At 40.7% G+C, this 17400-nt stretch overlaps 1 protein-coding gene across 2 annotated transcripts in view; it reads right to left on the reverse strand.

The window, feature by feature from the left end:
- The window catches only part of sgcg (sarcoglycan, gamma), a 493040-nt gene that overhangs the window by 244867 nt on the left and 230773 nt on the right, over nucleotides 1-17400 (reverse strand). The window lies entirely within an intron of this gene.

Below are 17400 nucleotides of genomic sequence, written 5' to 3' on the forward strand. Positions count from 1 at the left end.
TCTAGGCCCGAAACGCCAGCTTTTCTGCTCCTCTGATGCTGCTTGGCCTGCTGTGTTCATCCAGCTCTACACCTTGTTATCTCTCTACTGCTATCTAAATGTTTGTTTCATCTATAATCAACACAATATCATACAAATCAATGTTCATTTCTTGACAGCTATCATGTTATAATTATGTGAAGGAAGTATTGCAGCACTTTCAAGCAGAAAAGGAAGTGACAAGATGGATCCTGAGAATCAAGATCACATCACATATTACCTGGCAACACATGTGCACTCTCCTAGTCTGCCAGCTGAGAACCACTTCGATGAAATCCATTCTATCAGAATCATCACTGAGCTCGTGTCTGGTATGCTACATAGAGCATGAGTGTTCTTCACAAAAGGAACTAGAAATAGGAACCACAGAGGAGGAAGTGCTGGAGAACACCAATGTTATTAAGGTGACTAAGAAGACGACAAACTGAGGACATTACATTGTTAATTGATAAAAGATATTTACAACTGTTTTAGTTCAGGAGAAGCTCTTTTGATTATTTCACCTGCCCACTGCTTGAACAGTCCTAGCAATAATCTATCCCAAAGAATTCACCATGGTTAAAACCCTTTGTGTGTGTAATAAATGACACACTTCTTAATTTGTTTTTAATTCATTCATGGTATGTGGGTGTCACTGGCTAGGGCAGCATTTATGGCCTCATTGTCCAGAGGGTCATTCAAGATTCAAACACATTGTTGTGATCTGGAATCAGATGTAGGCCAGATCAAGTAAGGATGGCAAATTTCCTTCCCTGAAAGACATTTGTGAACCGAATATGTTGGGTTTTTATGGGTATCAACAGTGGTTACATTGTTGTGATTGCCCAGATTATTATTCCAACTTTTACTGAATTCAAATTATACCACCTGCCATGGTGAGATCTGTGCCTGTGTTCCCAGAACATTGCCCTGGCATTCTGAATTACTAGTCCAGTTGGTCTATTATATCTCAATCACTTCCAAACTTTGCCAAAAATATTGTCACAAGCTTCGGTGGTGTTTATATTTAGTTACGATCCTGACTATCACTGCAGTGAGTGATCTCTGATGTTTAGACCTGTTCTTATGTGAAAGGTGAATTGCTGCTGATTCTTTCCCTAACTTCTGAAATTCCCGTGGTGGGAATCTAGTAACAGTAATGCACTGAAATCAATCAGCGGCAATCTGGCTCTGCCTACTTTCTTCTACGAGAAAGAATCTGAGACGAATGGTTGGAAGCTATAATGACCCACTGTTGCAACTATTATCATGTAATTGTGTACCTGCTGTGCCATGAATGCAAGATTCGGCCTCTCCATTGATTAGTAGAACATTTTACATATTCGATATCTTGTACTCATTCCTCTTACTTGATAAAATTACATGAAGATGTAGAAGACAGGCAGGGAGTTACATGTCAGCTAAGTTCACTTGAGATTGTGACGTATAGTGTAACTAAGCAATTGTAGTATGTTTAGCATACACATGAAGAATTCTCTGTAGCATGCATTGAGAGTGAGAAAAGGATGTGAAAATGATCTTCAAATTGGCTTCTGTCCCCCCATTTCTCTTTCTCCAATTCATTGAGGTGTCAAGCTCTCTGGCAGTTCCATTGTTTCTTCTTCATCAAGGTTAAGTGGCTGTCATGCAAATGATGTTGATGGTGGCCAGAATACAAATTAGCTTTGCAGATAGAAACATTTGAGTTGCTTCCGTGCTTTCAAGGAATTTAGCTGCCATCTATATATTGCAGCAATGCAATAAATGCTAACACAGCCAATGGTGCCCCCATCCTATAAATAGATAAAGGAAATAAAAATTGTTGAGATTACTCTGGAAGCTCACACTTAGCAGTAGGCATTCCAATGGGGTGTAGGGCTGCTGGTCACCCTGTATCATAACTATTCCTGATTCAGGGAAAAGTCAGGGCAGACTCTGCCTCGAAGAGAAGTATCTTGGCAAAGATACTACCAGTATTCGCACGATTGCTCCTTTCCACTGTAAATCTTTCCTGATGTTCAGAGGAAATTGTAGCACAAGCTAAAGGTGGCATAATACAGCTTTTAGACTCAAAATTGCAGTTGGCCTTCCTCCCCTCCCCTCCCAGATAGATGAAACCCATTTTGGTCCTACCAACAATAGAATTTTAGAGCCACATAATGTCACCCTAACGTATGTGTTCAAGGTTTTACGAATAATCATTTCTTGTTCTTATATTGCAGTGCATTGCCTAAGTGTCTTCACCAGTATAGTGATTGTAACAAGGGCAGCCAGGCGGATATCATAGAATTGAGTTCCCTGATTGGGGCTGTTAGCCTGGTTCAATCAGGGAGCCTAGCTGACAGATATAAACAAGAGTGTCAGGGGTCCTCTTGAGAGCTGGCTCTGAGGGAGCTGGATCAGTGTCAAAGACCTTCCACATGTAAATAAAGGGTGACTTGTTGACGGGATACTGGCTTCTGGAGAGTTATTTTAGTGGTGCAAAAACACCCTTCCGAAGAAATTTGTCATAACAGTCACCTTTAAGTTGGGGTAAGCATTTCTGCAACAATGGCTTTATTGGGAAGCCTAACTTGTTTGATCCTGTTGTCAAAGACTGGGCCCAGTATGTGGAAAGAATACGTTATTTTTTTCTGGGCAAATGACTTTGGGGCAGATAAAAAGTGATGAGTAATTCTCTTCACAGCTTGTGAATCCACAGCTTTTCCGGTGATAAGGAGCCTTGAGTTTCCTGAGGCACCAGATACTAAAATCTTGCAGGAATTGATGGATTTAGTTTAGGAATATTATGACCCTCAGCCTCCTTTAATTCTGAGACACTGTTGGTGTTATTTGGCAATTCAATAACCAGGTTAAGATGACTGGCAGAGGCATGTGATTTTGGTTAAACTCTTATTGAGATGCTGAGAGATCATTTGGTAAATGGGATTAATGATGTAACCATGCAAAAGCGCCTACTAGCGGAAGCCCAATTGGACTTCAAAAAGGCATGACAACTGGCTTTATCATTGGAAAATATGAAAAGCAGATCATATGAGTTATAGGGTATGCCAATGGAAGTAGAGACCCTTGCCAGGCTGACTGAGCTTGGGGAATACCATTTGAGTGAGAGCAATTGCATAGCCTCACTCAGGACATAGCCTGAGCAGAGGGACACAAGGTCAGCCCACAGCAAAACCCCAAATCAAAGCCAAGCCTCGGCCAAAAGATTAAAATTTTCTTCAGGAATCTGGGCCAGCAATCTATTGTAGTTACTGCCGGTATGAGGACTCAAGACAGCAAACGAGCCCCGCTAGGCCTAAATTGAGTAAGAGAATGCATAGTTCGGTATCCAGGAGAGTGCACACTCTGAAAAGTCCACCTACAGCTCAGTTGGAACAGTTAAATTGCTTAGCAACATCCGAATCAGAGCCAATCAAAATAAATGTCGGGTTAAATGGTCACCCAGCTCTAATGGAGGTCGATACCAGTGCAGCCGTTTCAGTACTTCAGAACCAGTCTTTAACAAAATTTGCCTGAGACTCCAACCCTTAAGTTTGCGAAAGATCTTGGCTAGACTGAGAACCAATACTAGAGAACCTCTACAGATTAAGGGTAAAACTTCTGTTCCCATTTCTTAGTGAAGCAACTGGTTCAGTTACCACTGACTTTAGTAAAAGGCTCAGGCCCAAGCTTGAAGGGGCAGTATTGATTGAGAAAGATTCAACTTGATAGGCGCAAAATTTTTTGATTAGGAAATGGTTGCCTGAATGAAGTCCTAATTAAATACCCTTAAGTTTTTTCACCAAGGTCTGGGGACTATCAAAGGAGCCAAGGCCATCTTACATGTTGACCAGGAAGCAATTCCACAATTCTGCAAGTCCTGGCCAGTGCCATTTGCCTTATGGGAAAAAGTAAAGGCAGAAATCAGAAAGCTGGAAAGTGAAGGAATCATCATCAAACCAGTTGCAGAATGGGCAGCATGGGTCATACTGATTGTGAAGCTTGACAGGCCGGTTTGCCTTTGTGGGGATTTTAAAGAAACGGTAAACCACTTTTTGCGGCTGGACAAATACCCACTCCCTCAGATAGAGGATTTATACACAAAGCTGGCAGATGGGCTACCCTTCATGAAGCTGGACATGAGTCATGCATACTTGCAATTGTGGCAAGATGAGGATTCCCAGAAGTATGTTACAATTAATAACTATAAGGGTTTATACCAATATACCAGACTGCCATTTGGGGTATTGTCAGCCTGTGCAATTTTTCAGTGGACGATGCAAAACATTTTACGAGGTATACCCCAGATCACCATTTATCTGGATGACATGCTAATAACAGGGAAAACCAATAAAGAATACTTGGAGAACCTAAATATAGTTCTCAGCTGTTTCTCCCAGGCGGTTGTATGCCTTACAAGGGAAAGATGTGTGTTGCAGCCACCACAAATGACCCACTTGGGTTACAGAGTCAACAAGACCAGGTTATACCCATTGGAAGGTAAAGTGAGGGCGATCGAAGGTCCCCCGGCTCCTATGTCTGTTCTGGAGCTCAGGTCTTTCCTTGGGCTGGTGAATTATTACAGAAAATTCATACATAATCTGGCCTCTAGCCTAGCACCTTTCCATCACCTCTAAATTTGTAATAATAACAGATCACAAAGACCTGCTAGGACTACTCAAAGAGGACAAGGCAGTGCTGCCAACAGCTTCAGGCTGAATTCAGTGGTGGGCTCCAATACTAAGTACACATACTTACAAGTTGGAACATAGTCTGGGAGGCCAAGCAGCAAATGAGGATGTGTTGAGCCACCTCCTGTTGGCAAATACAGCCGCTGGAACAGTCCATAATGGTTTTAAATCTTCTGGACACACTTCCAGTCACTGCTGACAATATCAGACATTAGACGCAGAAAGATTTGGTTCTGGCAAAAATGAAAAAACTTGTGGTGATGGGGGAAACCAAAGGTCTATCACAACCAGAATTGAAACTTTTTTGGATCAGATCACAGTAAAAGATGGCATATTATAACAAGGAGCAAGAGTGATTTGTCCCAAACAAATTTTGCTGCCAGATACTGGCTGAGCTCCACCAGGGTCATCCAGGACTTTCCAAAATGAAGATGTTGGTGAGAAGTTATGCCTGGTGGCCAGGATTGGATGCAGATAGAGCCACATTGGTGGGGCAGTGCCCAGAGTGCCAACAAGGACAAACATTACCACCACATTCATGGAAATGGCCGGTTAAACCCTGGGTTTGGTTATTTGTTGACTATTCAGCTCCTTCCATGGGCTCAATGTTCTTAGAGATTGTGGACACAACTCAAAATGGCTGGATGTGCATAGAGTTTATTTGTCAAACACAGGGATGACGATAGAAAAACTACGCAAATCTTTTGCAACACATGTGCTGGTCATGGATAACAGGCCATCGTTTACCAGCAGGGAATTTGATATTTCCCAAAGTCAAATTCCATACCATTCATCATCCAATGGTCTAGCAGAAAGAGCAATCCAAACTTTGAAGGCAGGCTTAAAGAAACAGCCTGCAGCCTCGCTAGATACCAAACTGTCCTGGTTCCTATTTGATTATAGGACCACCCCTTGTGCAGGTACAGGGATAGTTCCAGTAGATTTCCTAATGGGGAGAAGACTTCGCACCCAGGCTAAATCTGACCTTCGTGGACGTGACGGGGATGTTGAAATGGCATCAGGAACGCCAATGTTGGACACATGGCCCCACTACAGAGAGACAGTTTTCTTCAGGGGACGAAGTTTGGTGTAGGAGCCATGGGAATGGCCTTGTATGGGTAAGAGAAATGGTCGATGCCAGGTCCATAGATGTAGGCAATTTGGGTAGATGAGATGGTCTTGAACAAGAATGTAGACCGTATGAAAGCTGCAAACTCATAAACAATGCATGAGCAAAATGTGCCCAGCTCCTCAACTTCCTTTCCGACTGTTCTGGAACGCATGGGTTCTCCCGTTCTGTCAAAGCTTGAAGATAGCTCGGAATCTGAGATGGACAGGTGGATGTCACTGCTTTGACACCTTTACTACCTGAAGAGGATAATAGATTTTTTTTGAGACATTCCAGGTGCAAGAGGCGAGCTACTGTGTGTTACACACTGCCTGTATTAGAGGCAGAGTTGGAGGAACCTGACCTGGTGCTAAAACACCCCAGGATGAGCACTAGAAAAAAACAGCCTATGTCCTCGGATTCAGAGGGGGAGGGATGTAATGATTCCAAGGAGGTCAGCTGGGTGGACATCATAAAATGAGGTCCCTCATTGGGGCTGTTAATCTAGTCCAATCAGGGAGCCCTGGCTGACAGATAATAACAGGAGTGTCAGAAGTTCTGTTCACTCTGAGAGCTGGCTCTGAGGAAGCAGAATTGCTGTCAAGGACTTTCCACGTGCTCTGTGGAGTTATTTCATACAGCAGCAGATGAATAACTTGATGGTAATACACTGTTAATTTTAACATTACAACAGCCATCATTGAGGAACACTAAGGTGAAATGTAATTGCATATTCATTATTCAAGAAGGAAAGGTAGAATTTTCTTTTTGGTAATTATTTGCACATGTAATTGTTATGGACCTGGCCAAATCCCCTCAAAATATTCAAAAGTCTAGAGCCTAGCCTTTTCTTATTTTAAAGGTAAATGTAAGGTGTTGCATTCCAGATGGTCAAACTACCAGATTTAAGCAAAACATACGTTATTCATCCACTATAGTTAAAACACAAAAGAAAGCAGGAATTGAAATAATTTTGTTGGAAAATTTAACAGAATAATACATACAGTAAACTATTACTAATTAACTGTTCCAATGCAGTAACTTCCCATAAACACGTCCTTGGCAAAAGGCAAATTCAGAACACAGACTGTATTGCAGGCAACTCCCATAGCAGGCAGAGAACCCCCAGCTTTTGGCTGTAACCAAGAGAAGTTAAAAAAATAACTTCCACCTCTTCAAGACTCCAACAGCAACTGCTGAAAGCTAAACTAAAGATCTCAGTTCTGTGGGAGTTTGACCACACCCATTCAGGCTGCTTCTATTGTTCCAAATTAAAAACAAAACACTCTCAAGGCCTCAGAGGCTGTTTATTCTAGTGCTTCTGGTAGACTTCTTATTACCTCTGCCTTAAAACCTCTCTTCAAAAAAAAAACCCAGGACAAAATAACCTCTTAATGCCACAGTATTATCACACAATCATGAGGGTATAGCAAATTGAACAAAGTAATGGAATACGAGTTATGAGAGTCATCCTAGGAAATATTAATCTGAATAACTCTGGATTCAGTAAAGTCTATAAATTTCCTGCCATTTATGGAACACGTGACTTCTGTTATCTACCAGACAGAAACATCCTAATTGAAGCTGAGAGATGAAATAGATGCATTTGAGCAAGGAGTGGGAAATCAATAAAGAGTTAAGAAATCAAATAAAGCACGTTAAGATCCTAACGCATAAAATGTAACACCTGACCGAAAGAATGAACAACTTTATGGCTACTTTTGCCTTCAAAGTTAGTTTTTCCATAATCTGATTTATCTCAACAACAAGATGTGGTCTATTAATGTGGCTGCTCAGATCCCAAGAAATTAATGTATATTGAAAGAAAAATCAGTGAGCATTAGGATGATGGAAAGGCATGTTCTGTTACAGGCATACATTCATCGGGTTAAAAGTAATAAAAGCCTGACATAATACTCATGGGTCACACTAAATCTGAAACAAGTGTGACACCAATTAAACTTGACTATGCTTTATAGCAGCTCGGAAAATTAATTCTTTAGTTTGAGCTCATTGTTTGATTGTTGGAATCACACAACCAAACTTGACTTTCGCCTTAGCTCAGATTCACTGAAGTCATTGCATTGTGATCAGCAGAGCAAACGCAGGCTGATATTCTCCTACGTGCAGCTCAGTTTGCTGAATCTGACTGTGTCAACTCTATCATTGCTTTTGCTGTGGCCCAGTTGATTCAGCCTTCTTTGTATGGCTTAGGCTGTATATTTATGACCTGTGCTTTATTTGTAATAGAACTATTTTATTCCATTTAACATTTTGAAGGCGTTCTTTTCAGGTGGAGATTTTTATTTCCATTGTGTTGTGTATCAGATTCAAGATCGAACTTTATTTGTGTTCAGTGCTATTTGTACAAATTGTATTAAAGCAACATGATGAGTAGCAGAGTTGGCATAGAACAGATCGTGATAGCATTACCAAGTGACATTATCATGAAACATACCAAAAGTGATGTTGCAACTTAAACCAGTTTCAGATTGCAGGGGCTGATTATCTCTGGAAGCCTAGTATTTGTCTGATTCAAACCTATGTTTGGGGCATCTTCCTCATGAGGTACTCCAAAACTTAATAAATGAGAAAACAGATTAGTCCACAAAATATGCCATTCAGCTTTTAGAATGTGCAGACCACATCCAGTTATCTACAGCTTGTCCAATTGCAATGCTAAATGTTCTAGAATTTATCAAAAATTCAGTTCACATTGAGTTGAAGCTCACTCACATTACAAAATTAAAAAAGGCAAACAATATCCTTGCAAAATGATTCAGAAATTTTATTGTAATTCTCAATTGTTCTGCTAACTAATTATAAAAAAAATGTAAAAGAAGTCAGCTGTGTTAAACATGTTGGATTAGTTATACTCAGCTTCCAAGCATGCCCTATAAATCACTAATCACGTGAGTTGATAAGAAACCTTATACAAAGGTAACAGTAAAACAAGCATCTCTGAGTTGTGGTGCTTCTTTGTAAATTAGTGGTTATTGACATAAGCTTTCCTCAAATGTACAGGAAAATCTGGAAATTTCCCAAGTATATGTGACAGCTGGCTTCCTGCAAGAGGCAAAAAATAAGATACCTGTACTACACATACGATCCATACGATTTGTGTTGGTTTGAGTTGTTCCTATCATTGACAAAAGAATTTGCAGCTCATCAATGACTGAACAAAAGACCAATATTATGAAATATCTTAATCATGCGTCACATGCAACTAATTGAAAATTCAGATTTGATGAACTGCATGATTGATTGGTAAATAAAACTCACCTAATTAACACCACCATTGAGCATGCAATCGCTCACTCTTATTTGCATGCTGTATGCATGTGCACTTAATTGGTGAACTGTCAAGAGAGTCCAAATAAGATGTCTTCCCTCATTTCTATTTGAGGTTTACAAATGAACCTTTAAATGCTATTTCCTGTTTTCACCTCGAACTGAATATATCATAAATTTTGTTTCCAATTTCTACTGTTCACTCATTTTCACCTATGACTCTTTGCTTCTGATCTTTGACTTCTTTCTCTATTTTTGGGGACAGGCTATCACCCAATATCTACCATAGGCTCCTACAGTGACCATCCATGATGACACTTTCTCCTATTTCTACTTCCTCTAAGGATTGGTTCAATTCTCCTAGATTTTCCATGTCTTCTGCATTTGTTCTGATGATATCACTTTTTATGTCAATGTTATCGATTTTTTTACCTCAGTCAAGGATTCCCATCAATGGTGGTTGACAGGCCATTGACCATACCCATCCCATGTCCCATGTTTTTGTTCTCACCCATTCCTTCCTCCCTGAATGGCAATAAGTTTGCCCTTTTCTTCACCTTTCACTTCAAATTCTGAAGTTGAACATTTTTAACTATTTCCAACACCTCCAGTATGATGCCACCACCAAACACATCCTCCCTTTCAGCATTTGGAAGGGACCATTTCGTCAGTGGCATCCTGGTTCACTTTTTAATCACTCTCAACACACCTCCACATTTCATGGCATCTTCTCATGCAAAGGTAGAAGTTGCAACACTTTCCATTTTTCTATTCAGGGCCTGAAACACTGAATTGAAACAATGATTTATTGGGAATTCTTCAGGTTTGTTTATTTGTTTGTTGCTTACAATGTAGTCTTTCTACATTGGTACACCAAATGTAGATTGGATAACTGCTTTGTGGGCTCTTCCAAGCAGTGTTAAGACTGGCTCAGATTCTGATCAATTCCTTTTCAGACAACTCTGTGTTGACCTCTTATAGTGTTCTAATGAAGCATTATGGAAGATTGTGGGACAGCATCTCATAGAGTCATCAAGTAATAAAGTCATACAGCATGAAAACAGACCCTTCGATCCAACCAGTCCATGCTGACCATAATCTCAAACTACATTAGTCCCACCTGCCTGCGCTTGGCCTACATCCCTCCAAGCACTTCTTATTTATGTACTTAACCAAATGTCTTTTAAACATTGTAACTGTACCTGCATCCATCACTTCCTCTGCTGGTTCATTCCATACACTAACCACTCTCTATGTGAAAAAGGTTGCCTCTCAAGTCCTTTTTAAGTCTTTCTCCTCTTACTTTAAAAACATGCCCCCTAGTTTTGAACTCTCCCACGCAAGGGAAAGGACACCTGCCATTCACCTTATCTCTACCACTCACGATCTTATAAACCTCTAAGGTTGCTCCTCAACCTCCTCTACTCCAGCAAAAGAAGTCCCAGCCTATCCAGCCTCTCCCCACAACTCAAACCCTCCATTCACAGCAACATCCTGGTATATCTTTTCTGAACCCTGTCCAGCTTAATAGTGTCTTTCCTGTAACAGGGCGGCCAGAACTGGACCTCATCTTTAAGTTAGGCACTTTACTGTAAGGGTGCACTGTCAGTGTGAGAGAGACATTGCCTTCGTGAGACAGAGGCTGAGGGAGGTCCAAAGTTGGTACAGAAGTAGAAAGAAGTGCTTTAAGTAAGGTTTCCTGCACGATGTAAAATATGCTGAGCGGGAAGTGTGATGAAGAGTTTTCTTCTACTTCCCTTCCGTACATTTGTTGGTTGGTAAGAAACTGCTCCTAGAGACTGTCTTTAAATTGCTATACATGAGAAAAGTTAGATTAGGAAATTAGAAATTATATTTAAAGAAGGAGCAATGCTTACACTTAACTGAGAAACACCAGGAATAAGGGAAAGAAAGTGTCAACATATTAAGTAACATAAGTGATGCAAAACAGCATAACGTCAATGTAAGATAAGTAAACCTAAGACAAGGCAACACAGCTCAATTGAGTGGAATGTGTGGCCTGTAATATCTCATCAAAAATATTGTTGCCATGGAGGGGTTGCAACGAATGTTCACCAGACTCGTTCCTGACTGATCAGAGTCGGGGGGGTTCATATATTGCAGTTCACAGGCCATGTTCAGTCCTGCAGGTTCAGTGATGTGGACGTGCGGTTTTGGGCTGGGGCAGACAAGGTTAGAAATCATGCGACAACAGGTTATAGTCCAACAGGTTTATTTGAAGACTCAAACTTTTGGAGTCAGCTGACACCTGAAGAAGGAGTGAGACTCCGAAAGTTTGTGTCTTCACATAAACTTATTGGATTATAACCTGGTGTTGTCTGATTTTTGACCTTGCAGATTCAGTGCAACCAGTCAGCTGAGGCTGTTTTCCGAAGTGGGTCGGTGGGTGGGGGCATGATCAGTCCAGGTAGTACGTTCACTGCAAGTCAAGAGGGTGGTACTCAATATCAGAGACCAATTTTGTGACAGGAATGCAGGAGAAATCAGTCACAGGGTTTGGAGACAGTATGATGGGATGCAGAAGAGATAATCATTGTTAATCATTGAGAACTCTATATGAAGGTGAGAAACAGTACGGGAAGACGAGCGGTTCTGTAGGAGTCATGTCACCAACAATCACCCCACCATGGCTTCCATGGGGCTGACAGGGCAGAACTAGGTTTGGCATAAATAAGCTGTATGCCTGGGCTTCGGGGATAAGTTGCGGAGATGAAGACTTAAATAAAAGTGTTGTGTGGGAACATATGTAAGCTGATACCTAAATGGGGTTGACAAGGTGTGCAAGCCAGGATGGAACATGAAGGTTTGGAATGGTGGGAGCATCACCAAGATTGACAGACTGAGTCTGTAACTCACTGTAAAATGCTGTCTGTGTTACATTCCATCTTCATCTAAATGGTAAGTGTGCGACTGAAATGGAAAATGAATGCCACCATTTCTGAAGGAGTAATTGAGAGAGAGGGCTACAATTTTGAGGGAAGGGAGGCCCTTTAAGGGGAAATGTCATTACACAGACACATACAGTATGGGTATCACAGGCCAGCATTTATTGCTCAACAGTAACTGTCCAGAAGCCAGGTAAGAGTCAATTACATTGAAGTGGATCTGGAGTCACATGTAGGTCAGAACAGCTAATGATGGTAGTTTCCTTCTCTAGTGAACTAGATGGACTTTGAAGACAATCAACAATGGTTATCATTATAGAATTATAGAAGTCCTACAGTGTGGAAGCAGGCCACTCAACCCATTGAGTCCACACTGACCCTCCGAAGAGCATCCCACCCAGATGCAACCCCCACCTCATCGCAGTGACCCTGCATTTCCCTATGGTTAATCTATATAACCTGCACATCTTTGGACTGTGGGAGGAAACTGGAGCACCTGGTGAAAACCCACACAGACATGGGGAGAATGTGCAAAGTCAAAGCAAGCATATAAGGTCTCATGGTAGTTCACTTCACACCTTGGACAATAGAATAGTGACATTATTATTCTATATGGAATATTGCCTTTCCTGGCTAGTGTGGAGTTTAGGAGTCAGGGTAGAGGGAGAGGTTCACATATAATTTTCTACATGTGGCAAATGGCTTGAACAGTATACATCTGAATCAGGTCACCAATACGCAAGGAATATGTAGAGGCATCTCACTGGCTTCCTTGATGGTGGCCTCCGTGTCCCAGTGTTTAGGGGATACTGTACAAATGTTCTTGCATGTGCTCCAAATGCTGAATAATCACATTACAGAGGATCTGCTTTGGTTCTGATGTGGGCTCTTTGGAACTGCCAAGCTGTGCTTGGCTTTGTGTCTGCTGCAGTAATGATCCTAACTGGCTTGTCTTTTTTTAATGCTTTTCCAGACATGTAATAAAAGTTAAGGTTACAAACCAGTTTGAGGGTCCAGATGGGCTGAATGTGTCCTGACTTGAACTCCTACAGGACTGGAGACTTCAGGCAGGGTGGAGGTTTTGTGAGTGGTAGGGAGGTTCACCCCTGGAGCATCCTGAGATGAGGGGGCCTGCACATAGTGCCTCCTCCACCTGGATGCTGCTGGTGCCATCCTGTCTCCTTGTGAGGAAGGGGCTCCTGGAGTGGGTTGAGTTCCCTCACCACCACACCCCTCTTACCTTGCTGTTACTGCTGAACACCAGTGACTAGAGTGACAGAGTGCAGCTCTGTCTGCGTATTTGATAACATCAAATGCTGCATCTGAATCTCCATGGCAGCCAGTAATCTTTTCGTGGAGACAGCCAGAAGCATTAATTCAGAAGTAGCATGATACAGGTAGCTTCAATCTTTGATCCAGTTTCCTAAATGTCTCCGACAAATCTGTTTACTCCTCCTCTATCTATCTGTGTATTTGAATGAAGTTATTAATGTCCAAGATCATGAGTAACCTCGTGTCTAAGGCTGAGCACGTGTAGATATCAGCATCACCACATGAGTGGAGTATATCCTCTCCTATTAAGACAAGGATTCTTTCATCCTAGAGGAGTGAATGTGGGGCAGCCACCATCCTTGGCTGTCCCTGCCCTATTGTGTGCTGTTATCTCCTGTAATGAGGCAAAGGAAAGGATTGAGAGAGATGAAAGCAGGGCGGAGGAAATGTTGAAAGCGATTGAGGGAAGATGCTGTATGTGAGAGTGGTGATCTATGAGGCTTGATGAGGGGTGTGTACAATAGGAGAGATAGACTGACTATGAGCTAGAACAGAAGGTGGTGGTGTGTACAGTGTTTATGCTTGCAGAGCGGAGAAGGTTATTAACCTTCTTCCATATTGTTGAGCATTTTTATGGACCTTGGATGCTGCACTGATCATGCCACAACTTCAGACCACACTGGCAGTGGTCTGGTGCCATTGGTCCTTCTGGCAGTCCTAAGGAAACAGGATAGCCCTCCCCTCCATGACCCTGTCCACCAGGACATCCAGGTACCTGTTGGCAAAGAGGAGTGCCAATTTTCCTTTCTCAGCCATGCAGCAATGCAATGGATGGCACATCTTGGCTGGCAGCATTTGATTTTGTGCACAGCCAGGATTTGAATATGCTGCCAATGGCACAAATCCTGGGAGGTCCTGACCAGGGGTGGGGGTGCGGGGAATACCTGGACACATAAAACGGACTGAGGTTAGTTCATGAAAACGCTTGGGCAAATTTTACAAGGTCCATCAATGATTGCGCAGATTCGTAAAGGTATTGTTATGGGCCACAACATTTAGAGAACTCTTTTGGATATTAACTTTGTGAGAATGTTTCTTTTCTCACAGTAAGGCAGTTACGCATATATTACATGTAACACTTAAATTACCTTGTAGCTTTTATAAAAATGATCATTTCCTTTGTGCTTTCAATTCAAAGCCATTAACAATGAGAGAATCAAAATCTGAGCCTGAATTTAGCATCTAAGCTGCTTTAAAGTTTTTCAATTACTTTTGTTATATTTGGTACATTTCAAGAATTGACTTTCACAACTTGCTATTTAATGAAACTTTTCTACTTTGTGTATTGCTAGTCAATATGTATCACAGTACAAATGTAAAGAAAGACAAGTAAAGCTGGGGCTATGAAACATCTACTGTGCTTTGTTCCTACCTGTATTTCAATACTGTGGTTAATGTCTGTGGAAGATTTATCACCTAAATTTTCTCCCAAATTAAAAGTAACCTATTCTCCTTTAAGCACAGCAATGATGACTCCCTTGGGAAAATTGCCTGAGCAACATATATTACAGTTGCTAGATTTATGAGACAATAAACTTCACAAAATAAATGGTGACATGAAGAAATATAAGTGAAAACAGAAAATGCTGGAAATACTCGGTACATCTGACAGCATCTATGGAGAAAGAAACAGCATTAATGTTTCAAGTCAATGACATTTCATCATCAGTATTTTACTCTTGAAGCAGTATAACTGCTGCAATTAAAGGGAAAGTAAAGTTTAGTGAAATTATTTACTAATCATGGACTTTCCCTAGAAGAAACTAATAGCTCAAGTAGGAAATGCCAAAGTTTCACTGGCATGTAGTCTTTTAAGAAAGAAATTCTTCCCTGTTAGTCCACTTAGGAGGTGGAAATTCAATGCCACTTTAATTCAAGCTTTATATTGAAGGATGCATTTTTGAGTCTATATGATGCTACCTGCAATTCAAAATTGTCTAAGCAAATGAGCCATGTGGTAATTTAATTCTAGAATTTCCACATCAATAAGAAAATCAGGCACTGACAATTATGCCATGGAAATGAACAATAACAACATTACCATGTTTATTGAAAACCTTGTCTTTGCTACTTTAATCTGTTTAAAATAAAATCTAACAGTCAAACAACAATGTTAATAAAATTATACACTCCTCAGTAATTGTCTAGGTTATATCATTGTAGTCCAGAATCTTAGTCCCAGTGTAAAACCATTTTCTTTGATAATAAGCAGTAAAAACATACTTTAACAAAAGAACAAAATGATCTGAAGGACCTGCAACTTCTGTATGAATGGATGGGAGGTCTGTGGCCAGAGTAACTATATGTCCCAGAGGACTAATGCAAATGAAAGTATTTGATTTCACAAGTATAGGCTCTTGTAAAATTAGTATGTAGCTTAACTTTATTTATTTAACATCTTAAGATTCCATTGTCTGAAAGCTGTGATGATTATCTGAGTTAGTCCTATTAGTTAATCTGATACCAGTTCTGTGATGCAAGGATTTGCTCTTGTTTATCTCAGCCCAGGATACTTTTTCCAAGAGTTTGATCTAGATTATTTTCTAACTGAGTGTTAACTGTATCAAACCAAACTGACAAAGGTTCTGTTACTTTCTGTTTTCTGTACTATCTGTTGCTTTTTTTTGTCAAAGTTAACCCAGAGGAAAATGCTCCGATGTGACAGCACAACTAGCTTCTAAAATTGGCATGTCACTTTATTTTATCTTGGCCCCAAATACAATAATACATTGTGTGCTCAAGTTGCAGTTTGCTTAACAGAACTGATTCTTGATATTGATTACCCAAACCAGTAACACAAAGCAAGTACTGAAAGCTTCATAAGAATTGAAAGAACTGTGGATGCTGTAAATCAGGAACAAAAATAGAGATTACTGGAAAAGCTCAGCAGGCCTGGCAGCATCTGTGGAGAGAAATCAGTGTTAACACTTTGGGTCGAATGTTGCTGCCAGACCTGCTGAGCTTTTCCAGCAATCTCTACTTTTGTTAGTGAATGCTTCAGTCGTAATAAAGGAAAGGAGGGGGATGACAGTTGTCAACCTGAATGCAAATTATTTTGCAGAAATATAAATAAATAAAAACAAATGGGCTCAATTGCTGAATTTCTTTTTATAAATCCTATTTTCCATGTAGTTAAAATAGACAATGGTCAATTAAATTGACAAATGAAACAGTGAAATTGATCTAATAGACAAAATGTTAATTTTTGTAATTTAATTTTCACTCCACTATGGGATTTGATCCGAAGGCTGTTACTAAAATCAGAAAAGACCTGCAGCAGAACGTTGCCACTAGTAAACACTCTGTTTTCTGTCATTATTGGATACTACTTTCATGCCAAGATTGGGTGACTTTAATATCATTACATCTGCATTTATACAAAATCGTATACAAAATTCAATTTCTCCATGTGAAAGGGAAATCAGCACAATATTTAATGAATAAACATTTCTGAAAATACATGGAAGCATAGAAAATAGGAACAGGATTAGAATAATGAGGTGGTTGTTTATGACTGGTGTAGACTTGATGGGCTGAAGGGCCTTTTTCTGTTGTGTATACCTCTATGACTCTAGGAGTTGGCTATTTGGTCATTTAATAAGATAAAGGCTGATATCCAATTTAGTACCCTGTTCCTGCTTTCATCCTATACCTTTGATCCTTTTAGCTGCAAGAACTGTTCTATCTCCTTCTTGAAAGCATTGCACTTGGCTTTAATCAGCGTGGTGGCTCAGTGGTCAGCACTGCTACCTCACCGTACCAGAGACCCAGGTTTGATTCTGCCCTCAGGCAACTATCTGTGTGGAGTTTGCACATTCTCCCTGTGTCTACCTGGATTCCCTATGGGTGTTTGGGTTTCCTCCCACAGTCCAGAGATGAGCATGTTAGGGGTTTGGCCTTGGGAAATACAGGAATAGGGTGGGTCTGGGTGAGATGCTCTTTGGAGAGTTGGTGTGGACTCAATGAGCCAAATGGCCTGCTTCCAGACAGTAAGGATTCTATGATTCAAATGCATTTTGTGGAAGAGAATTCCACAGGCTCACGATTCTCCTCATTTCTCCTCATCTCAGTC

Source organism: Rhincodon typus, chromosome 6 (assembly GCF_021869965.1).
Source record: "Rhincodon typus isolate 14 chromosome 6, sRhiTyp1.1, whole genome shotgun sequence".
NCBI classification, from domain to species: Eukaryota; Metazoa; Chordata; class Chondrichthyes; order Orectolobiformes; family Rhincodontidae; genus Rhincodon; species Rhincodon typus.